At 34.1% G+C, this 25,978-nt stretch overlaps 1 pseudogene; it reads right to left on the bottom strand.

The window, feature by feature from the left end:
- Window positions 1-1,812: 1,812 nt before the first annotated feature.
- Window positions 1,813-17,269, bottom strand: LOC148109339 (large ribosomal subunit protein mL42-like; annotated as a pseudogene).
- Window positions 17,270-25,978: the final 8,709 nt, after the last annotated feature.

Genomic DNA, 25,978 nt, shown 5'->3' with positions numbered 1-25,978 from the left:
TTCTCCTATTCTCTCTAGTTGTTTAATTCAGAAACAGTTTATTATTTTTAATATTTTCTGTTTGGGGGAAAACTGAAACAATGATTGCATTACTACCAATTTCCTTATTATTCTCTGTAAACAAAGTACTTGGGCTATGTGCCTGTTAAATGATATTCTGAACAGACATTTCTCCAAAGAAGACATACAACTAGTAAATAAGTACATGGAAAGATGCTCAACATTACTAATAATCAAGGAAATGAAAATCAAAACCACCATGAGATATCTTCTCACACCTGTTAGAAAAAATATTATCAAAAAAAAAAAAAAAAGCCGCAACCCCCCCCCCCAAAAAAAAACCCAACAACCCAAAAACAAGCGTTGCCAAGAACGTGAAGCAACTGGAACCCTTGTGCACTGCTGGTGACAATGTGAACTGGTACAGCCACATGGAAAACAATATGAAGATGCCACAAAAATTAAGAAAGGAAACTACCATATGATCCAGCAATTCTGTATCTAGGTATATATGCAGAGGAACTGAAATCAGATTCTCGGAGTGTTATCTGCACCCCCATGTTTATTGCGGCATTATTCACAATAGCCAAGACCTGGAAACAACCTAAGTGCCCATCAGCAGACAAATGCATAAAGAAGATATGAAATATATTTTATTTCAAAAATATTATTTAGCCATAAAAAAGAAGGAAATCCTGCCACTTACAACAACATGGATCGACCTTGGGAGTATTATGCTAAGTGAAATAAGTCAGATGGGAAAAGGCGTATACCATTTGATCTCATTTATATGTGGAATCTAAAAAATGCCAAACTCATAGAAACAGACATGGTGGTTTCCAGAGGTGGGGGTGAAGGTTGTCAAAAGGCACAAACTTCCAGTTATAAGATAAATAAGTTCTTAGGATACGATATACAGCATGGTGACTATAATTAGCAATACTGTATTATGTATTTGAAAGTTGCTAAGAGAGTAAATCTTAAAAGTCAAATCACAAGGAAATTTAAGTGAAGTGACAGATGTAAACTAAAAATGTGGTGATCATTATACATATATCAAATCATATGTTGTACACCTTAAACTAACACATATAACTAATGTTATCAGTTCATTTTATCTCAACCAAAGTGAAAAGAAGGAAAATGTGGTATGAACATGCAATAAAATATTATTCAGCCTTAAGAAGAGAGAGAGAGAATCTTGCCCGATGCAATGACATGATTTACATAGAAGACATTATATACTAAGTGAAATAAGCCAGTCAAATATCGTGTGATTTCACTTATGTGAGGTATCTAAAATAGCAAAACTCACAGAAACAGAGAATACAATGGTGGTTACCATGGGCTTGGGAGAGGGGGAAGGGGAGTTGCTGAAGTTTGAGTTATGCAAGATGAACAAGTTCTAGACATCTGCTATACAACATTGTGCTTGTAGTTAATACTGTATTGTGCACTGAAAGAGTTGTTAAGAAAGGGTAGATCTCATGTTAAATGTTATTACCACGATAAAAAAATGTAACATTTAATAAGATATGTTTTAGTGATTTGTATTTTTCTGTGTTATCCTATTGGGTCATTGCCTTATGTGTAAGATACATCACTAGATGTAAATTAACATTTTAAAAAATTTTTGGTAAAATGTTAGCTTTTTGGGAAAATATAATAAAGATGGGTAGTTCTTTTTTTCATGAAAAGACATTTTACTATTATTTTGCTTTATAATATATTAGTGAATATACTCGATTGCATTGTCTCAAATGGCCAATGAGACACAAGATAAAATCTTTTCAATTCCTGAAAACCTCAATATCATCTGTCTTTTGGAGAATCTAGTTTTTTTATGATATCTATGATACTGTCCACAGGGATACCAATGCTTAGTAGTAAGGTACAGTTTGCTAAGTTGTTCTATCATGGGTCCTTCCTCAATATGTTCATTTTTTTTTTCATCTAATCTGGTTTGCAGCACTTGATCATGTGTTTCTTCAATATTATGCATAGGATGTGGCCAAGGGATAGGTTTTGTATGTTCATATGGGACATCCACAAAAGGATGGTAGCATACTATCCTCCTGCCGTCAGATATTAAAGCAAGCTCTACTTTGCAATTATAGTCATCCTGAAGAGAAGAATATGTAGATTTATGACAAAGACAATATAAAGCTCCATTTTGAATTTGAAATAAATGTTTCCAAATAGTTCTGTTTGATATCACCCATTTTACTGCTGTTAATGTTATAGCAACTCAAAATGTTTATTAGGTGGTGTGAAAGAAGATGATTCAAAGAGAAATTGCTTTTAAAATTTGTGTCTAGGCATATATATTTTCATCCCTTGATAGCCACTCACTGCAGGCCCGCCATCTTACCTCAGTCAGGATGGGTAGTTCTTAATGATTAATGATATGTTTTGGGCAACACTAAAGAAGCAAAACACTTCACTTAACTAAGTCAAAGTTAAGTTAAGGCATAATTTTTGTCCATTTAGTGTTTAGAGTTTTGAAAAGAGAATGTAATTATTAAGAATTTATGCAAATGATTTGTATCTGGAATATTTGTGAAAATATGGAAGAAAAGTTTTTTGGGACATTAAGCTAAGCATTGTCAGTAGTTACAGCTGTTATTTTTAATAGCTTAAGCATAATGGGACTTGTGCTAATCAAAATATTTCATCTTGTATTTTGCATATTCCATTCAGAATTCTTTTGAAAGGATCCATGGAAACATTTCTCTGACCATTTAATGTGTATTTTTTTCCTAGTAATTTATAAAATAAAATAAAAGAATTTCCATATATTAATATGGTAATTTTAACAGCTTTGGTAGCTGAAAAGGTGATTCAGGAAATAGAAGCTGCAAAAGATAATATTGAATCAGAGAACTGAAATAATTTTCTTCCTTATTTCTATTCTGTTTTTTTTTATAATTAACATAATTTTATAATACAATATAAATATTTGATCAACCTCATTTCTCCATATGCCTGAGAGTTTTCTCTATTCTAAGTAATAGTGTTTAAGCCCTATCTATAATCTTGGACTATCTTCTAGCCCCAGCCAGAGTTTCAAATCTTCTCTTATTTGAGAGTAAGCCCAACCAAAATCTTGACTGCAAACTCTGATACACACTGCTAGAATTACCAGATAAACAGTTCTTCAATTGCTGGCCCAGGGAAAATTAAAAATAAATAAATAAATAAATTACTTTGTTGTTGTAAGTTGCTAAATTGAGAGATAATTTTTTATACAGCAATAACTAACTAATATACTTTTAACTAGGATAAGCTTTTGGCATGTTATTTTCCAGCCACTATGGCTTTTAAAGCTAATACTAGTATAGTATAAATCTTCAATTATATAGCACATTTAAAGTTTTGCTTTTATCCAATGCAGATTAAACTGTAGCTCAAGAAATTTGAAATTCCTCCTTATTCCCTCTTCTGACACTAGCTCTTCTGGACACACATCTTTCTGATTGTAAGGCTTGTGAAGATGCAGCTTCCTTCTCCTTTGTGGTTACTGCTTTCCTACCTGATATTGACTAGCTGCACATATTTTCTGAGTAATAATTATCCCAATGCTCTCCTTCTCATGGGATGCATATATGGGTTGATGGTGGGTACCTACAAAGCTTTGTAGGTTTGCTGATGTGGAAGACTTGGTGTTGACCCAGTCTCTTCTACCTCTCCAGCTTTCCAACCTCAGCTTCCACCACCAATGGTCCTTATTCCTGGCCTCTTTTTGCTACAAATTCTCACCTGTTGAGAAGATTCTTTATTTATGGTATTATAACACTACTCAATTACATCTACTTTCCACAGTGTTCATTTGATCCACCACAAAATCATATACTTTCACTGACAATATATGATATGAGTGGTGGCAACTTCAGGGTTAACTTCTTTTATGATCTTCCCTCTCTCTGCAATTTCATATTTTTCCTTCTCTGAAATGAACAAGAGCAGCTTTAATGTCTTTTACAAACACTGATATAAAACAGGAAAATAAATATTTGCTTATGGTTCTTATGGGCACCCTTAGTTTTCCCAAATAATTTTCCTGGAAGACCCCTTCTATTTGTTGTCAGGAAGACAACAATGACACGCTCTCTTTACTGCTATATTGAGGGAGAGAGTAAACTTTCAGGAAACATAGTACCCCTAAAATATTGATGACAATACCTCTTCCATCCTCCCCTTCTGAGATGGGTGGATACTTATTTCCACTTATCCTCACCAATACTTATTATTTTCCTTTAAAAAATTATACCATCCTAGTGTGTGTGAAGTAATATCTCATTGTGGTTTTAATTTCCATTTACTTAATGACTAATAAGATTGAGCATTTTTCCATGTACTTGCTCGACATTTGTATACCTTCTTTGGAGAAGTGTCTCTTCAACACATTTGTTCATTGTTAAATTAGGTTTTTCAGCTTTTTTGTTGTTGAGTTGTGAGAGTTTGTTATACATGCTGGACACTACACTCAGATGCATAATTTGCAATATTTTCTTTTGTTCTATAGGTTATCTTTTTACTTTCTTAGCTAATGTCCTTGATGCACAACTCTTTCATTTTGATGAGTCCCACTTTTTCTGTTTTTCTTTTGTTGCCTGTGTTTTGGATATCACATGTAAAAATTGCATTGCCAAATGCAAGGTCACGAAGATTTACTCCTATATTTTCTCTAAGAAGTTTAGAACTTCTGGTATAATTTTGAATAGCAGGGGTGAAATAACTTTCTTTTTTTTTTTCTAACCTTTGTAAGAAATCTTTTAGTCTTTTAGCCATTGAATATAATGTTAGCTGTGGGTTTTTCATAAAATAATGTCATCATCATTATCTTGACCATAAACTTGCATAATTTATGGACTTAATCTGTAGTTATGGTAAAGAGCAGAGGCAGGGACTAGGCTAGGGGCTATGCTTCGCAGTGGGCTTGGTCTCAGGAATGTCAATCACAATGTGTGACAAACTCGTGTTCGATGTGGATAACGAATACACTAAGGGATTCTATATAATCATCCTGAAGATAAAAAGTAAAAGAATAGATGTGTCTAAAGAGTACTGATGCCATGTATTGTGGCCATTGTCTTTGCAACATGGCTTTTTAAATTAGTGGCCATGTCATAGACCCCTCAATAAATACAGTCTATCCCTTATTTGTGAATTCCATGTTTGTGTATTTGCATACTCACTATAATACTTATTTGTACCCCCAAAATCAATATTCATTGTGCTTTGGCTGTCATTAGCAGACATGTAAAGAACATGAACAGTTTGTATCACTTGATGTACATGTTCCTAGCTGAGGTCGAGCAAGACTAAGCTCCAATTTAGAATTCAATAGGGGTAAAGATATGAAAAATTGGACAACAAACGTCACACTGAAGCTCCATGAATTGTGATTGGACAGTGTTTCCTGGACTGTAAATTATAAATGGCAACTGGGGTATCTGGAAAACAGAGTTAGATCACTCAAACCAAAATGGTGCCTTGTTTTGTTTTGTTTTTTAAACCCAGAATGTATTTTTTAATGACCCAATGTGTTCTGTTTTCCTATTTATCCTTCTATTCTGTCCTTGCTGACATAGCTCCAATTTTGTTTAAAATTTCATCATTAATGGCCATGTGTTCAGGGAATGACACCCTCTATAGCTTAAAGGATACAAAATAATGTTTTTCGGGACAACAGTGATGATCTTATTCCCTTGCTATTTTTTTTGTTTGTTCCAGCAGAAGTTGCCCAATTCTGGTTAATGAGAACTGAAAGAAATCTTCTGGGAAGTCACTAAGAAATTTCTTATGTCCTTGCTAATAAAAAGTGCTACACACTAGAAATTCTTCTCTCTTTTGGGGGGGATATTTTCATATTTTTGCTGTTTATGCCAAGAATAGACATGCCAAAATACTAAAGACATAATATATCAACATGCTGAGAATTGCACAGCAGAATAATGAAGAAATGAGTTCCAGGGATGTTGCTTCTCTTAATTATCCCACCTTGAACGGACCCTATTTCCATACAACTTATTATTTGAGAAAATGATCATTTGGTGGGGGAGTAACCTACTTTTTAGTTGGTTTTAAGTAATTTTTAATCTTTACAATTATAACTGATATAACTATGGGTGACTGAATAAGTCTACTGACGTGGTGGATCGTCTATCTACTTGAAAAGCATTTGATTTGTATCCAGGCAGATAGGCTTATTGATAAGAAATAAAAAAAGGAAAAAATTGCAAGTGAGTAATATGTAACTGAATTAGCATACAAAACATGCAGACTAATATGCAAAAAGTAGAGAAATAGAACGTTTAAGTAAAGTTTTGTAACTTCTTCAATGATAAATGATCTATAAGATATTATCAGTTTTTGGATAATAATTCATAAGCTTGTATCTTGAGGAATTATCAAAACCTGTGAAGTAGAACATGGAAAACAATAATTTGAGTCCCCTTCTTGGAAAGACTTTAAGTTGAAGAATTACATGAATTATTGAAAGAAAATGGGGTCTGATGAAGTAATTGTTGCAGATATTGAGTAATCATATTTTCTAAATCAAATTCAAAATATGTTCACTAGTCTATTCATTTAAAATATATGTGGTGTATCCTCAGTGTCTAGTTTATCCTCTTTGCTGGGGCATTAAAAAATAACACAATGAGAAAAGAAATTTGATTTTATACATATTTTTGTCCATTGAAATTAAGAGGGCCTGACAATTCTTGTTTTGCTATGGGCACGGTAAAATCTCAAAATATAAAGCTGAATATATAATCGAAGTCCCCAAATTTATAATCTAATAAGGAACATGGAGGAAAGATAGGAAAGAAAGACATATTTCTGCCTCAAAGAACTTAATCTTTAAATTATTTTCTTGGATATATTTGACTTAGGAACTGAGTGTATAATCCTTTCCTCAATATGTTCTAATTATTGTTTCTTTCTAAAGATCTCTGAATTTCTTTCAAATTGAATATTTGTTTCTATTAAAAAGATAAACCTTTTCTTCTCTTTTTAAATGTTTGGCTACATAAGACATAAAATTAATATTATTTGTAATTCAGATTATAAACTTTCTGTGTAGGATCATTTTGACATTAAAAACATTTGACACATTGTATAATTTATTCTGCAGTGATATTTCTTAATTAGTTAATTGGCTTGTATGACTTATAATCTTAATCTGTATGACTTTTGAATCTGATTCATAAATATTTTATTAAATTCATTAACATTTAAGCCATTTAGCAATAATGGCTCTTGATTAATTTTCTCTTTTCAGATAGGATATTTTGTAATCTTTTTCAGTTCATGTAAGAAAAGGGGGATGAACTGCTAGTTTACATACCTTTTAAAATTAAATTTAGAAAATTAAGTTTGTAGAACTTTGATCTTCAGATTTTTCTAGTTCTATCACACTACTGGTTGGAGTGAAAGAGATTAATAATTTATCCAAACATGCTGAAAATTTTACATATTATAAATAGACAAACACACATAATGGACATAAAGTTTCAGGTATGCAAGATGAATAAATTCTAGAGGTCTGCTATAAAACATTGTATAATATTAAGTGTCAGCATGGTAGTGTTAACTATATTGCATTGTACACTTAAAAACAAAAACAAATGGGGTGCCTGGGTGGTTCAGTCGCTTAAGCGTCTGACTGTTGATTTCAGCTGGAGTCGTGATCTCAGGGTCATGGGATCGAGCCCTGCATCAGGCTCCACGTGTAGAGCAGAGTCTGCTTGTCCCTCTCCCCTTCTCCTCCCCCTGCTCGCACACTCTCTCTCTCAAATAAATAAATAAATAAATAAATAAATAAATAAATAAATAAAATCTTTAAAAATAAAAACAAATAAAAACCCAGTACTCCCATACCATCTATGGTATGGTACAATCTATGACTGAGATTTTCATGCCAGTATTACTGTGAAATTCCTAATCCAACCAAAATACCCTCCTATATAATACCATATTTATTATTAACAGGATTCCTCATGTCTTCAAGCATTTCCTTAATGATCCTTTAACCTGTGCCTTATCTTGAACCCTGTTGTCCATAATAAACCATACCGCATATAGCTGTCTCAAGCAGAGAATATTTTATCTCTTTGGTTTCTCACAGATCAGGTTTAAGAAGTAGGACCATCCTGCTCTCGTTTGCTGCATCCAAAACACTATACATCCTTCTAGTTTATAAGCTTGAGCTCCATTAAAAGAGGACCCCATTTGTCTATGCTATTACCATTCCTCCCTGCTTTCAGTTACTGATTTCTCAATCACATCTCTTAACTTACTGAATTCCTTACACCTGAATAAATATCTTTTATTATGTTTTCTTGTGATGTCTTTTACCATGATGTCTATTACAATGATTTCAGATGATCCATTAATATTAAATATCTATCAGATTATTTACCCAAATCACACACGCAAAAGCCTTGTTCCTCCATTCCCCTTTATTACACCACTTCAACGGTCATATCCTGGACATTTTATTTTTAGTTACTGAATTATATATGATAAGCTGATCTCAACCACTCCACTCTTTTATGCCTGCCACTTCATATCTTTTCCTGTTCATTTGCCCTAAAAAATTCTTTAACTACATGGTGATGTCCCGTTCACTGATGCCACCACACTTAAACTTCTACTTCACAGTTTTTTTTTTTTCTCAAATTAGATTACATACTTTGGCAATAACACTCCCCTATAATCACTGTAAAAAAGTACACCCCATCTTATTTCTTGGTTTTTTTTTCCCCAAAGATTTATTTATTTGAGAGACAGAGAGAGAGGGCATGAGGAGGAGGAACAGAGGGAGAAGGAGAGAAACTCAGAAGCAGACTCCACACTCAGCTGGGAGCCCAATGAGGGCTTGATCTCACAACCCTGAGATCACGACCTGAGCCAAAACCAAGAGTCCAATACTTAACCAGCTGTACCACCCAGGCATCCCTCTATCTTATTTCTCATATACACTGGAGGAAAAAATTACCCAAACATTATAGTTCATGATAATAAAAAGATAACTACAAACAGAACAAAACAAAACTAATTCATGTTTTCACCTAAATAGTTCAATATTACTGGATGAAAATAACCCAAGATTAATTTACATTACCATTGAGTTATGACCTCAAGCCTCAAATGTGCATTTAACACTCCCCAGCAGTTCCATATTACTTCCCTTGCAAATCAGCGCACCATGCCAGAATTTACTATTGGAAAGCTCCACGTGTTCCCATTTTCTCTCGATTCTGTAAATGGATGAATAACTCCTTTTTACTCATGTTTTTATCAAAGTACAGTCTGTTTTTTTTGTGCTCTGGGAATCAGGTCCTGTTTGATCTTCTCAAGGATTAATTCCTAAAGTGTCACTTTGATATCCTGTTTGTAACAACTCTTCTAAACTACGATATAATTCATATTCAGATATAAATCCCTCTCATCTCCCATATATAAAAACAGCCCCGGTCCTATCCCCCCACCACACCTACCACCTAATTTTTCTGCTTCCTTTTACAGAAAATCTAACCAAAAAAAAAAAAAAAAAACTTTTCTGAAGTTTTATCTTACACTCTATCATCTCCTGATTATCTTGTCAATCTCCTACTATCTTCAACTAAAACATATATTTTCAAAATTCTTAATGAATATAAACTTTTTCATAAGCTAATTGAAAGTTACATTCTTAGAACACTTTTGTTTTGACTTTCCTGACACCATACTCTCCTGGCTTAATTTATTTCTCAATTGGCTCTTAATTTGCCCAATTATTTGTTTCTTTTTTTATTCTACCTCTATTATTCTGCAGTAACCCTAAGTGCTGGTCTGCTCTCTGCTCTATCTACATTTTCTCTTTGAGCAATAGCAAGGTGACATGTGAACCCAGATGTTTAACATCTTGATAAGCGCACACACACACACACACACACACACACACACATATTCCCTAAGATCCAAATTATCCTAATTGACTGTCTATAGGACATCTACAGATGTATGCCACATGTTTTTGTCAATAAGTATTATTTTATATTATAAAGTCTGATAATTCTATTATCTGAAAACAAAAGTGACACTTCATTAAAAGTGAAGGGCTCAGAGAGTCATTCCTTCTTCTGTTTTGTTTTGTTTTGTTTTGTTTTGTTTTAAGATTTTATTTATTTGAGAGAAAGAGAACAAGCAGGGGGGAGAGATAGAGGGAGAGGGAGAGAGAGAGGCAGATTCCCTGCTGAGTGAGGAGCTCCATGCAGGACTCAATCCCAGGTCTTGAGCTGAGCTGAAGGCAGACGCTTTACTGACTGAGTCACCCAGGTGCCCTGTTCTTCTGTTTTCTGTTTTCCACTGCTGGTAATTTATTTTATTGTAAGTATAATCATAATCCCATTGTTTATTATAGGAGAGCTATATTCTTTTCTCCAGATACACCTGGATCTCTTATCTGTAGACATTTGTGCCTGTAATTTTTGTTTAGCCTAAAAAGCTACTTCACAAACACTCACAGCCTACGTATTTCACCTGAAATATCTGCGCTGAGGAAAGTCTTCCACTGATAACTCCAACTAAAGTTATTATTTCTTCAGCCTGTTTACTTCCTACATGGCATACATAGCATTTATTGCTATCTGTATTTAAATTTTTCATTTTAAATGGTTTATTGCCTATTTCCATCCTTAGAAAATACACTTGATGGGTATATTTCCTAGGAGACAGATTTATAAACTGGAAAAGAGATAATTCTCACATCATTTTTTTTCTTTATGAATCTATCATTTTTATTTTATGTACTCCTTCGCCTCCTGTATCTTTTAGCAAAGCTGCCCTGCCCTCGCCCTGAGCTTTTGATAACTCTCTTTAAAGACCAAATGGAATTTCCACATGAATTTCCACAGGCATTCTGCAATGAGGATGTTCAGATCACTACTCATTATTATATTACTAGACACTTGAAATATGATTTCTTCCTATTGCCCTGTCACAGAATATGAAGAGCAGAGTACCATGCACCAGTTAACAATCACAAGGGTGTAGAGCACTGTGTGCCAGTATCAATCCAGGGGAAGAAACACTTCTACGCATTGCATCATGGTTTAGAGTGGTCAAGGAAGACACACCACAGTCAAGCACAGGATGGAGTAACACTTCACTTACATAGAGAAGAGGCACAGCAATATGGGTTTCAGCAGTGTGTGCCGGTCCTCTATGACCAGTGGGTCTCTCCTGGCTGCTGCAGGCAAAGCAGTTTGCCCAATGCACCCTCTCATGCAGTAGTCGAAGGAACCAGCAGCAGAGTTGGCCAGATGCCATATCATGCACACACTTTAAGCAGAAACAAAAGAACACTCATTGAGTCTAGAAAAGGGAAAGATATTCCCATACAAGGCAACAAGTTTGGCACAGGATGTTTGGGCTCCTTATTCCTTGGTAAGGATGTGTTCTAGGCCTGAGACCCATTCTTACATGGCCAAGTGGAGGCTGCAAGACTGTGCTCATGAGATTGCCTTTCCCAACAGAATGTATTTGACCTTTTACCCAGAAGTCATATTTGATTATTTTTTCTCTTCCTTCTGACCTATTTAGGCCTCCTACCTTGCTATTTTAAGCTCAAACTATTTGCCATTTTTTTCTTCCAGTTATGATTTCAATAGCTTAAGTGTAAGGTATTCACTGTCATTCAACTGTACAATTGTAATAGCCTTATAATTGGTTAATTGTATCCCACCCATTTCTCTATAAATCATACACTTTTTAATCAGAACTATCCTTATGAAATAAAACTTTTACAATTTTCTTACCCAGTTTGTAGTTTACTCATGAAATTTAAAACAAAACAAAATGTTCTCAGTCATTGCTGAGTCAACCAACCCAGCTAAGATCCACTTGATCCCTTCCTACCCAACACTGGAGATTGTTACTTAGTAGGTCTTGTTTAGCACCAGGGAATCTGTAATTCTAAACATGATCCCAAGTGATTCTGACAAATCTCACAGTTTGGGAAACAGCTGTTCTAGACAAGATCAGTTACCAAAACCCTTTTTGAACTCTTTCTCCTGAGCTCTCCACTTATGTTTTTTTTTAAATATAAATATACATATTTTTCAAAGCAGCTCAATTCTTACCTTATTCAAATGCTTTTAAAATAAAGCCTTCCCTTAAAAAAATCGAACTCTAACTTTTTCATCTTTCCCTTGTATGTTATTTCTAACTACATTTTAGATCTTATTAGTTTGTCAAATAACTGACTTATACTTCTACATAAATAATCATCTACATGGTAGGGGCATTTTTTCTCATTATCATTGAGGAAAGCCTATTTTTGTATTCCTGCTGATATTTTTCATTATAATGTCTTCTGTTTTATTTTACACTTACTATTAGATGAATGCTTATTAATTACGTCACATGAAAATTTTATTTACCTTGATATGATTTTCTACTTTATGCCTCATATGCAATGTGCAAAAGATATAATAAGATTCAGGAATATCATCCAGATGATTCTGTGGAATAATCACACTGTGTTTATTGTGTTAATACTTCATTATATAATTTACCAACTGAAGAGTAAGTGCTCTCAATTTGCATTTGAGGACTTGAGGTAGTTGGTCTAGATAATTTCCTAGTCTATTTCTCTAGAAGACCCAGGAATTTTATTGTTTCAAATGACAGGGAACAAAAAAGTCTAATATCACTGTGAGATGAATTCTTTTTTTATATTATATATTTTTACAAAATGAGAGCATTAACTTTGGTGGTAGTTACGTATTTCAGAATATTAACAGAATATCTAAGTCAAAAAAATTCTTGCACTGAAATAATTGCTTACTTGATAAAAAGTAAACATTATTTTCTATATTTAACTACTGGCGGTTATTAACTAAAGCTATGCTATATTAATAAAATGAAATTATATTTTAAATACTAATATATTTGCAGGCATCAGATAGGAGGTTAATTGAAATATTCCAGAAAGCAAATTCATATAAATTAAGATAGATTTGATTATCTGCAAGATCACATTTTGTTTTGTAGGCCAGATAAGTGCTAAACATCTATTGTGTGCTTTCCATGTGCCAGATACTAATCTGCAAGAATCTTATAACCAAAGCATCCAGTTTTGCTTGCTTATCAGAGGTACTCCAGAGAACAGTATTGTATTATTTATTAGAGAGAGTTATTATTTCACTATTTCTTAGATAATTTTCATTTTACTACTAGGGATGGTATGCAGGAAGAGGGGAGGAGATATTAATATGTCAATTCCAAATGCTATGTATTATTTATTATGTATAATGGGAGAGTGTAATGAAAAATATTTAAAATAACTAAAAATAACTATAATAGTACTAACACCTTTAGAGTTATATTATTTTGCAACAAGATATTACTTTATATTCCATTTATTCATAGGTATATTCTAGTCGATGCTGGGCACCCAGCCACAAATAAGAACCAAATATTTCCTACCCATAAAATCCATCACCTTGCACCCCAAAAACAACTTTCTTTGCTATGTTAGTCCCCAGGCAACTTAATTCAAAATTCAATTATCTTTATCCCATCTTTAGATTCAAGTTCCCTTCTTTGACCCACTTTCAATAGGTGGCCAAATATTATGAATTATGTCCTCCTCTGCATTTCTTACATCTGTCTCTTCATTTTCTTTTCCATTGCCCTATTTCAACTCAACCAAGTCTCACTTGAACAGCTCTGCACTATATTCTATGCATCAGTCATGGATTCTTCGGGCTATTGCTCAAATATGTTTTCTTTACTTGAGGTGTGATCATATAAATCAGTTGTGCTGTACTGTCACTAATACCCTCTTGCTTATTGAATGTGGGCCAAGTGTGGGTATAAAATGCTAGGCCTCTCCTGTCTCTAAGTTCTTTTTATAGAAATACCTCCAGTAGTCTGTGTTCCACCCTGATTTTTACTTGCCCCTTCCTCGTTTCAAACACTTGAAATCCTAGACTTAATTCAAAGCTTAATTCAAATGCCTTTTCATCCTATTAAATATTTCTGGGTGCCTTTCCCAAGATAGATTGACTCATAAAATATTTGTAATCTCTTATCCACTAATTAAATTATTTTATTTATTTATTTATTATTTTTGTTTATTTATTTATTTTTTAATAATATTTATTTTGTTATATTAGTCACCATATAGTACATCCCCAGTTCTTGATGCAATGTTCCATATAACACCCGGTGCACCATGCAATATGTGCCCTCCTTAATACCCATCATCGGCCTATCCCAATCCCCTACCCCCCTCCCCTCTGAAGCCCTCAGTTTGTTTCCCAGAGTCCACAGTCTCTCATGGTTCATTCCCCCTTCTGTTTACCCCCCTTCATTCCTCCCCTCCCTCTCCCACCGATCCTTCTATCTCTCATGTTCCATATATGAGTGAAACCATATGATAATTGTCTTTCTCTGCTTGACTTATTTCACTTAGCATAATCTCCTCCAGTCCCATCCGTGTTGCTGCAAATGTTGAGAAATCATTCTTTCTGATAGCTGAGTAATATTCCATTGTATATATGGACCACAGCTTCTTAATCCGTTCATCTGTTGGAAGGGCATCTCGGATCCTTCCACGATTTAGCTATTATGGACGATGCTGCTATGAACATTGGGGTGCATATGGCCCTTCTCTTCACTACGTCTGTACCTTTGGGGTAAATACCCAGTAGTGCAATTGCTGGATCATAGGGTAGCTCTATTTTTAACTTTTTAAGGGACCTCCACACTGTTTTCCAAAGTGGCTATACCAACTTGCATTCCCACCAACAGTGTAAGAAGGATCCCCTTTCTCCACATCCTCTCCAACATTTGTTGTTTCCTGCCTTGTCAATTTCTGCCATTCTAACTGGTGTAAGGTGGTATCTCAAGATGGTTTTGATTTGAATTTCCCTGATGGCTAATGATTTTGAACATTTTTTCATGTGTCTGTTAGCCATTTGTATGTCTTCATTGGAAAAGTGTCTGTTCATATCTTCTGCCCATTTATTGATTTGATTATTTGTTTCACGTGTATTGAGTGAAATACACTCACGTGTATTGAGAAGTTCTTTGTTAATCTTGGATACAAGTCTTTTATCTGTAGTGTCATTTGCAAATATCTTTTCCCATTCCGTGGGCTGCCTCTAAGTTTTTTTGGCTGTTTCCTTGGCTGTGCAGAAGCTTTTTATCTTGATGAAGTCCCACAAGTTCATTTTTTCTTTTGTTTCTCTTGCCTTTGGAGATGTGTCATGAAAAAATTTGCCGTGGCCAATGTCAAAGAGGTTGCAGCCTATGTTCTCCTCTAGAATTTTGATGGATTCCTGTCTCACATTGAGGTCTTTCAACCACTTGGAGTTTATCTTTGTGTATGATGTGAGACAGTGGTCAAGTTTCATTCTTTTGCATATAGCTGTCCAATTTTCCCAGCACCATTTATTGAAGAGACTGTCTTTTTTCCACCACTAATTAAATTCTATGCTATTTTTTAGTTGCCTGTCTTATGTCTCCTACATAACTGTATGGACATGGAGGGCTAATGCTGATTCCAATTAGTCTTTGTATTTATAGCAAAGATGAGCCATGACTTGCAAAAAGGCAGGCAAAAGAAAATATGGATAATCACTGTTCTGGTACTATTTCATAAAGCATTATGCATCTCTAAACTATTCTTTCTGGACAAAGGAATCAAAATTAAAAATGTTTAATCTACTTGGTTCCAAAATCTTTCTTTACCAATGCTTAAATGTTTTTTTATCAGTTATGACTTAGGAAGAACAAAAAAGATATTACACACTCATCCTATCTCTTTCTTCTGTTTGTTTGCAAACAATAATATTTTTATATAAATACACAGGCTTATAGCAGAATAAAAATAATATTTTATTTGACTAAAATATAATTGACTTCTATCCCCTCCTAAGATCAGTATCAGTAAGTTTTTTATTGCCAGATCATCAGGACTTTGTTATGCCTGTTACTGGATACCAATTCTTGCCTTCCTTTGGTTCTTTGTTTATATGGTATTTTCTGATTTGCTGTCTGACTTTAGGCTTCTCTTACTTTAGACCAGGGTGGTTATTCTTTGGAATAAGAAAGTTTATATGTGGAGTAGAACAAGTTGTTGCCTTCTGTAATAGAAATTTAAAGTCCAGTCCTTACGGTACAAAGCAAATCATCCCCAACTGCCCTAACTGAGGTATTGTACTTACACTGTTATTGTTGCTCATGTTCATAACAGTTATAAAAAAAAAAAAATCTGTGTAAAGCAGAACTTTTTAGAGTCAAGCCTCTGTTGGTTTTCTTAGAAGGAGAAAAATCAAATGCCCTTGCTTATGAAGAACAAGATGTTATTTCTGTAGCTGTGGAGTAAAGTATTTCATAGGCCCCCATGGATTTAGAGGTAAAAAGAATGTTTTCTAATCAGTTTTGCCTGGAAGACTCTGCTCTATTTCCCAAAAGCCTTACCTTGTAAAGTTGCTTTCTTTTTCTCACCTTCAAATGTCAACTCTCTGATGTGCAGGTAGAGGTAAAAAAAAAAAAAAATTACCTGCTTAAACACAGTGTTGATTCCCTGGAGTGCATGAGTGATCTAAGAATTATTCTACTAATCATACTAGAATCTGAATTCTACCCAAATCATATTTTTGAATCTCAGCAGATCATGTGAAGTAAAAATATTATTTTTACTCTGAAGTAATCTTTAGCTCCTAACTAGTTATTAAAGGCAACAGACTAAGATAAGATTCAGGCCATTGACTAATGGGAATCATTCTAATTTAGTTACTTTATTAATCACCTGGTAATTGTGTTATTAATTCTAGTCTGAAGTCTACCTGAAGTCAACCATTAAGTTGCAACCATTCAGTTTATTTAGAGTTCACTATTTAAAGTAAAAATTCTGTTATTGTATTATATCAGATGGCATTTTTTTTCCTTTGGCAGTTTGTATATTTGTATTTAAATATTATGGATATGTATGGCTTTTTTACAGTCTCATTCTCTTTAAACTGTTGTATTTAAGCCTATTTATTTTTGTGTTCTAAAATATTACCAAAACATTACTGAGATTTACCCACACCTCTCAAAGCACAGTGGTACTCTGTTTTATCGAATAAGTGACTCCCTTACATACAAATGTGCTAATAAAATCCAAATTACTAGAAATCATCCATATTCTGCTAGAAATTTAAGGTGATATTAATTGCATGGCATCATCAAGAAAGACTACTGATAACTACTTACCTTTCATTTAAACGAATAGAGAATTTAATAAATCTAACACAGCAATTTTTTTTCAGTACAAAGGGGAAAAATGGATTAGCAATCAAATCACTTGAGATGTTACTTGACTTAATTTTGAAAGCAATTTGAAAAATATCTTATGAATGGCCAAACAGGTTCTATTAAACTTCTGTATTTCTTCACTCAATATTTGGGAACTCCTTGGTACAAATAATTACAATTTAAAAAATAAAAAGAGGCTTGCTTTACAGATTTGTTTTAAAATTACTTATTTAAGATATTTTATTTTTACTTCATTTAAATGAAATGATATATTTTCCTTGATTTTGGTCTTTAAATTTGACTTCTATAATTAGTATTAAAATATGAAATCTATCTGTAGTTATTAAACTCACTGTTAAAATCAATATTTCAAAATGACTAATGTTTTCTTTCAGAATTTCATAGTATGTTGGAATTACAATCAAATGAATAATTACAGTAGCATATTCTAAGTGACTTTGTACAGTTGTCTAAAGGGGCAAAAGAAATACATTTTATCTATGCGTAATGTTTAAGTAATGTATCAGTCAAATTAGAGTGGAAAGGGAGATAAAAAAAAATCCAGAAAAACCTGTGAAAAGGAGAAGAATATAAAAATCCTTAAGAGATGGTAGGGGGACTTTTGAATTATTTTACATGGCTGCAATGCAGGGATGGTATATATATGAATGTACATACATAAATAGATATGTGCTTATAAATATATGTGTATATATATTACTTATATTTACATTTTCCAAGAGTTAAACAGAAAAGATAAAAGATAGAGTTAAACTTCTGTTGCTGACTTTATAGCCTGCGCAAGGAAGGGTGCATTTTGCCTTGTAGCTAATGGTAAGCTGTTTGAGAATTTTGTGCAGGGAAGCATTTTTATCAGATGAGTGTTTACGAATGATAATTTACCACAGTGTAGAAAATGACTTAGAGAAAGATGGGCTAAGAAAAGAAAGCAAGAAGATGGATGTTATTATGGGAGCCTAAGTGAGAAAGGATGAGAAGATGGTGACCTGGTTCTGAAGATAAGTTTTAATTTTACTGTAGACAGCAGAGTAACAGAATGGCAGGTAGTATTCTGATATACTAAACATATTTATATGGTTTTGTTATTTAAAATTAACACTTGGTAGACACCTCTTAGACATTGAACTAAAATTCTGGATAAATTCAATGACAGTGCACTTTGCAATAAACTTTGAAACAATTTTTATAATATTTAGGTTCTAATAAACAACAAATATTTGTTTATTATTCTTTAAAATTGTTCCTCTAATACTTCAATTTTAATTAAAAGTATACATTTAGATCATTTAAATTACACATGAAGTCTCTTTTCTGTTTTCTGCCTTATTTTCCTCTATTCAAATCACAAGCTCAAAAACATATACTTTTAAAATTCTGTCTTTGGCACATATCTTAGTTGGTTTGGGCCACTGTAACAAAATACCAAGAACTAGCTGGAAGTCAGAGTACCAGCATGGTGGAGTTCTGGTGAGAAGCCTGCTTCCTCAGTTATAGACAGGCACCTTCTCACTTATGTTCACCTGACTCACAAAGAACTCTGGTCTCTTCATCCTCTTATATGGGCACCAGTCCCATCATGGGGGATCCACCCCTATGATTTCATCCAAACCCAACTACCTCCTAACAGCTCCACCTCCAAACACCACTGCACTGGGGATCAGGGCCTCAACAAATGGATATTCTGTGCACATAGCAGTATATATTAGGGTGAGTTGAAATACATACATGGGTTTATTAAAATTGTTAATGTCAAGTTATTATTTACTTAATAAGGCATAAGTGAGGAGAATGTATAATGGAAAATAATAATGCCTTATTGTACTCCCCCTAATTATAGATTGCTGTTGTAACTTATCAATGTACTGTGTATCTTTTCATATAATTCTCAGTGTTCTTACAAATAAAATCTTACATAAAATAAACTGCTGTGTTGGAAGCCTGCTTCTTCCTCTCCCACTCTCCCTGCTTGTGTTCCCTCTCTCACTGGCTGTGTCTCTGTCAAATAAATAAATAAAATCTTTAAAAAAATAAAAAAATAAACACATTTATGCTGAAGTCACACAAATTAGTTGAAGTATTTGTTTACAAGGCTTTAGTCACACTGGCCTTCTCTCCAGTCCTCAAATATATTCAAGGTTTTATCCTTTTATAATGGCTTTTTTTTTTAATCTTTACATAAGCTTCATGAGATTCTGGAGCTCATTTTGATTTTTTTATTCTTGTATTTCTACTGCCTAGCCTAGTACCTGATCATTATAGATGTACACATACGTGTTTAAAAGCATGGCTATTAGTATCTATTAGTATAGATTAATTTAACACTTAGTATAGATTAATTTAACTATTAGTATAGATTAATTTAACACTTAACAAAATCCCTTTAAATCTTCTTTTTTAAATTTTTAATTAATTTAAGAGAGAATGAGAGAGAGATAATGGAGAGCAGAGGGGCAGAGGAAGAGAGTCTTAAGCAGACTCTTTGCTGAGCGTGGAACTCTGAGCGGGGCTTGATCTCACAACCGGAAATCAGAACCTGAGCAGAAACCAAGAGTCAGACCCTTAACTGACTGCACCACTCAGGCACCCCTCCCTTGCATCTTCTAATGCTGTGCAGAATCTGTTCAGGCGCTCAATTCTTAGAAATGGGGGTCTTATAAGAGTTTGGTTTCCTGTTTACAGGAAAGTTAAAAATTTAAGAAGGGATTATTAAATAATCAAAGCGTTGCCTGTGGCTAATCTGTGTTCAATTTTTTTGTCTTTAATCTGCCAGTCATTCTGTGAGGTGTATTTCTCTTTTCTTCAGCTGGCCTTGACCATCTTTCTTTCTTTCTTTTTAAAAATTTACTGTTGATTACATCATTTTGCCAAAACAGGGTATATGTGTCTTAATAGGGTCAATCAGACACCAAGTTCAACTATTTGAAGCACAGAGTGACATCAGGATGAGTCTTACTGTAATAGATAAAAGATTGTTGAGTTTTTGAGAGTGTACCTACCTATCATTTCCCTCCCTGAAAAACTTGGAAAAATTTCCTTTAAGAAGGAAATATAGAAGGAGTCAATGTATGCTTACATTAAGTCCTTCCACGTAGATTTCATTTATACACACACATAGACACACACACGTGTATGCATATATGTATATTTAAATATATTTGTTCTTGAGTGGGCTTTCATACGTGCCCACCACAAGTGCACAGGCATGTCTTCTATATTTACAATATTTAAGTAATAATTTATGCTACCTGGCAGCTTTTGGCATATCTAAATGCAGGCAGTTTTGGACTATTTGCTTAAAGCTATAGCAATATATTTCTAGCAAATTATTCAAATATTTTTATTCATCCTGAAAGATGTATCTGCAGGGAAAAACTCTTTATCTTTTCAATTCCACACATGTTTAAGCCTCTAAACTTTGTTCTTGCCAGCAGAGATTTGCTGTCAAGCACATAATTTGATGTTTGATCTCAACCTGTTAATGACTTACATCACACTTAGGGCACATTAAGCAAACTGAACTTAATTTATTTAAATGTGGGGACTTGTGCTTTGAATGTACATTAAAGGAATGGTGGTTCTGATTATGTTAAGGGTTATGTTAAAGACAATATCAACATTTTATTGGTACACAGTTTACTTTTTTTTAAATTTTTCATTATGTTAGTCATGATACAGTACATCATTAGTTCTTGATGTAGTGTTCCATGATTCATTGTTTGCATATAACACCCAGTGCTCCATGCAATAGGTGCCCTCCTTAATACCCATCATGGCCTAGCCCAACCCCCCAAGCCCCTCTCCTCTGAAACCCTCAGTTTGTTGTTTCCCAGAGTCCATAATCTCTGATAGTTCATTCCCCCTTCTGTTCACCCCCCCTTCATTCTTCCCTTCCTTCTCCTACCAATCTCCATACTATTCCTTATGTTCCATAAATGAGTGAAGCCATATGATAATTGTCTTTCTCTGTTTGACTTATTTCGCTTAGCATAATCTCCTCCAGTCCCGTCCATGTTGCTGCAAATGTTGAGAAATCATTCTTTCTGATAGCTGAGTAATATTCCATTGTATATATGGACCACATCTTCTTTATCCGTTCATCTTTTGAAGAACATCTAGTCTCCTTCCACAATTGAGCTATTGTGGACAATGCTGCTATGAATATTGTGGTGCATATGGCCCTTCTCTTCGCTATATCTGTATCTTTGGGATAAATACCCAGTAGTGCAATTGCTGGATCATAGAGTAGCTCTATTTTTAACGTTTTGAGGGGCCTCCACACTGTTTTCCAAAGTGGCTCTACCAACTTGCATTCCCACCAACAGTGTAAGAGGGATCCCCTTTCTCCACATCCTCTCCAACATTTGTTGTTTCTTGCCTTGTCAATTTTTGCCATTCTAACTGATGTAAGGTGGTATCTCAATGTGGTTTTGATTTGAATTTCCCTGATGGCCAATGATGTTGAACATTTTTTCATGTGTCTGTTAGCCATCTGTATGTCTTCATTGGAAAAGTGTCTGTTCATATCTTCTGCCCATTTATTGATTTGATTATTTGTTTCTCGTGTATTGAGTTTGAGAAGTTCTTTATAGATCTTGGATACCAGACTTTTATCTGTAGTTTTATTTGCAAATATTTTCTCCCATTCTGTGGGTTACCTCTTTGTTTTGATGACTGTTTCCTTTGCTGTGCAGAAACTTTTTATCTTGATGTCCCGAAAGTTCATTTTTTCTTTTGTTTCTCTTGCCTTTGGAGACGTGTCATGAAAGAGGTTGCTGTGGCTGATGTTGAAGAGGTTACAGTCTATGTTCTCCTCTATGATTTTGATGGATTCCTGTCTCACATCAAGGTCTTTCATCCATTTGGAGTTTATCTTTGTGTATGGTGTGAAAGAATGGTCAAGTTTCATTCTTTTGCATATAGCTGTCCAGTTTTCCCAGCACCATTTATTGAAGAGACTGTCTTTTTTCCACTGGATGTTTTTTCCTGCTTTGTCAAAGATTAGTTGACCGTAGAGCCAAGGGTCTGTTTCTGGAGTCCCTATTCTGTTCCATTGGTCTATGTGTCTGTTTTTTTGCCAGTACCATGCTATCTTGGTGATCACAGCCTTGTAGTATAGCTTGAAATCAGGCAACGTGGCCCCCAATTTTGTTTTTCTTTTTCAACATTTCCTTGGCGATTTGGAGGTCTTTTCTGGTTCCACACAAATTTTAGAATTGTTTGTTCCAGCTCTTTGAAAAATGTCGTTGGTATTTTGATCAGAATGGTGCTGAAAGTGTAGATTGCTCTGGGTAGCATAGACATTTTAACTATGTTTATTCTTCTGATCCATGAGAATGGAATGTTTTTCCATCTTTTCGTGTCTTCTTCAATGTCTTTCATCAGTGTTCTGTAGTTTCTAGAATATAAATCCTTTACCTCTCTGGTTAAGTTTATTCCAAGATATCTTATGACTGTTGGTGCTATTGTAAATGGAATCGATTTCCTAATTTCTCTTTCTTCAGTCTCATTGTTCGTGTATAGAAATGCAACTGATTTCTGAGCATCGATTTTGTATCCTGCCGCATTACTGAATTGTTCTATGAGTTCTAGTAATTTGGAGGTAGAGCCTTTTGGGTTTTCCATATAAAGTATCATGTCATCTGCAAAGAGAGAGAGTTTGACTTCTTCTTTGCCAATTTGAATACCTTTTATTCTTTTTTGCTGTCTGATTGCTGTTGCAAGGACTTCTAGTGCTATGTTGAATAATAATGGCGAGAGTGGGCATCCTTGACGTGTTCCTGATCTTAAGGGAAAGGCTTTCAGCTTTTCCCAGTTGAGAATGATATTCTCTGTAGGCTTTTCATAGATGGTTTTTATGAAATTAAAGAATGTTCACTCTATCCCTATACTCTGAAGAGTTTTAATCAGGAAAGGATGCTGTATTTTGTCAGATGCTTTTCTGCATCAATTGAAAGGATAATATGGTTCTTGTCTCTTCTCTTATTAATGTGATCTATCACACTGATCGATTTGCAAATGTTGAACCACCTTGCATCCCAGGGATGAATCCCATTTGGTCGTGAGGGATAATCCTGTTAATGTACTGTTGGATCCTATTAGCTAGGATCTTGTTGAGAATCTTGGCGTCCATATTCATCAGGGATATAGGTCTGTAATTCTCCTTTTTGATTGGGTCTTTGCCTGGTTTTGGGATCAAGGTTAATACTGGCCTCATAGAACGAGTTTGGTAGTTTTCCTTCTGTTTCTATTTTCTGAAACAGCTTCAGGAGAATAGGTATCAGAGTTTACTTTTTATCAACATTCACATGTGCATCAATTTACATGAGAACAATTGACTTTGTTATTATAGATTCACTGACAGACATTTTATTATAAAGCAAAATTATTTCCCCAACATTATAAGATAGTAGTTCTCATAATTATATTTATATTTTTATAAATTATATAGTTCTCAAAAATATATTTATTTTCAATTATTTTAGGGATATATAGAAAGAGTATATATAAATTTTTTTCTTTTTTTCTTTATATTTATATTTAAGCAAATAATTATTTTTAAAATGTATCAGTTCATATGCAGCTCATCTGGGTGATCTTAAACAATTGTGTGAAGAAGATAAACAGCATTCTTTTCATGCTGCCTGTGATACATTAATCCAGCATTTGGAAACTTGCTAAACAACCTTATTAGGTAATTTGTAGATATTTTAAATTTTTTTCTATTCAGCTAATTACCTCCTTCATGAACTACAAAAGACTGCTTATTTTTATTTGAAGTCTTCTATCTCTTATTTGCTCCATTTCCATTTACTCAACTGGTTAGCATGTCAGTAGTGTGTCTAAAGGAAAGAATGTTAATAATGGTCCTGGACAATTTTAGCTTTAAATAAAGAAACCATTTGAATTTTTATCATTTCACTTTCTGTTATGTTTTCATAATGTTAATAAGGTTAATAAACTTTCTTTTAAATTCGTTAAGAATAGATGTTGATTCTTATTCAAATTCTGTCCCCAAGAGTATTTATCTTTCTAGACAATGACTCCTGATAAAGACTCCCTTCTTGACCAAGTTTCAGCCAGGTCCTCTGAGCCCCTTTCTCAACTAGGCCTCCATCTTAGGCTTCACTGTCTGTCCTTTTAAAGTCTAGTTTTAGCAAGAATCCTGCTAAGTCATTTTAGTCCTCCTACCCTTGATAGATGATCACTCTCAATATCTAATTAAATTCTTCATTCCCCAGAGTTATATTGATCACTCTGGTCTGCCCTCAGCAAGAATCCTGTTTGGTCCGTCTAGCAAGAATTCCTCCTTCCTCTGATGTCTCCATACTCCTCTTAGTAATTTTTTACTCACCAAATCCTGCCGCCACCAAACCCCCAAACTCCCCTGACATGCTTCTTGGCTATAAACCCTCACTTGTTCTTGTTGTGGTCAGAGGTGAGTCAGAATTGAGCCTCATCTTTCCCCTACTGTAATAGGCTTTTCACATTTCTTTAAAGTCCTGAATAAAGTTTTCCCTTACCATTTTAACAAGTGTCAGAATATTTTTTTTCCTTTAACATTCACTTAATTTTTCTACATTTATGTTTGTAAGTGGGAATAGCATATTCTAGATCAGATTTTTTAAAATCTATTTCTCTCTCCTTTCCTAGAAAAATCAATATGATACAGGAATTTTCTCTTAGTTCTATTATTAAAGTAGTGAGCATAACTTGATAGGTGAGTGTGTGCACACACATGTGTGTGTAAGTGGTTTTAATAAGTGCTTATATTATTTAATACTGTTAGGTATATTGTTATGCAAATTTTCTTTAAATGTTTGTCATTTACGATTTTCTAGAAAATTGTCCTTTTGTTTTTAAATATATTGGATATAAAGATTCTTATAAAAGTCTTTATTGATTTTTAAATTCTTCACCGTATCTGGGTTGTTAAGCAATTATCTCATGCCTTATGTAATTACTTATACTTCCTCTTCATCCTTGATTAATTTTTCCAGAGATGTTTATTTTTGTCAGTTGTTCTTGTTCTTCTTCTGCTTGTTCCTCTTTGTTGTCGCCTTCCCCTTCTTCTTCTTCTTCTTCTTCTTCTTCTTCTTCTTCTTCTTCTTCTTCTTCTTCTCCTTCTCCTTCTCCTTCTCCTTCTCCTTCTCCTTCTCCTTCTCCTTCTTCTTCTTCTTCTTCTTCTTCTTCTTCTTCTTCTTCTTCTTCTTCTCCTTCTTCTCCTTCTTCTTCTCCTCCTCCTCCTCCTCCTCCTCCTCCTTCTTCTTCTTCTTCTTCTTCTTCTTCTTCTTCTTCTTCTTCTTCTTCTTCTTCTTCTTCTTCTTCTTCTTCTTCTTCTTCTTCCTCTTTCCCTCCTTCCTCTTACCCTACCCCACCTCCTTCCTTCTTTCCTCTTCTTTAGTGATCCACTATTTCTTTGTTTCGTGCAATATAAACTTCTTACTTGGTGTGTAATATTTATTACTTCTGATTTGCTTTGACTTTATTCTCAAGTTTTATTTATTAGCATCTTGAATATCTAGGCCATCACTTTTCAATCTTCTTTTGGTACAAGCGAATGCAGTTAAAGCAAGACATTAATATTTATGGACTATTGTTTTTCCATCTGACAAGTTTTGATATTTAGTATATTTTCTGCCATTAATGTAATTTT

This window comes from Ursus americanus, chromosome 10, assembly GCF_024610735.1.
Source record: "Ursus americanus isolate L20-20 chromosome 10, mUrsAme1.1.p, whole genome shotgun sequence".
In the NCBI taxonomy this organism is placed as follows: domain Eukaryota; kingdom Metazoa; phylum Chordata; class Mammalia; order Carnivora; family Ursidae; genus Ursus; species Ursus americanus.
Note: the sequence above shows the minus strand (reverse complement) of the source record. Positions and strands in the feature narration are given on the sequence as shown.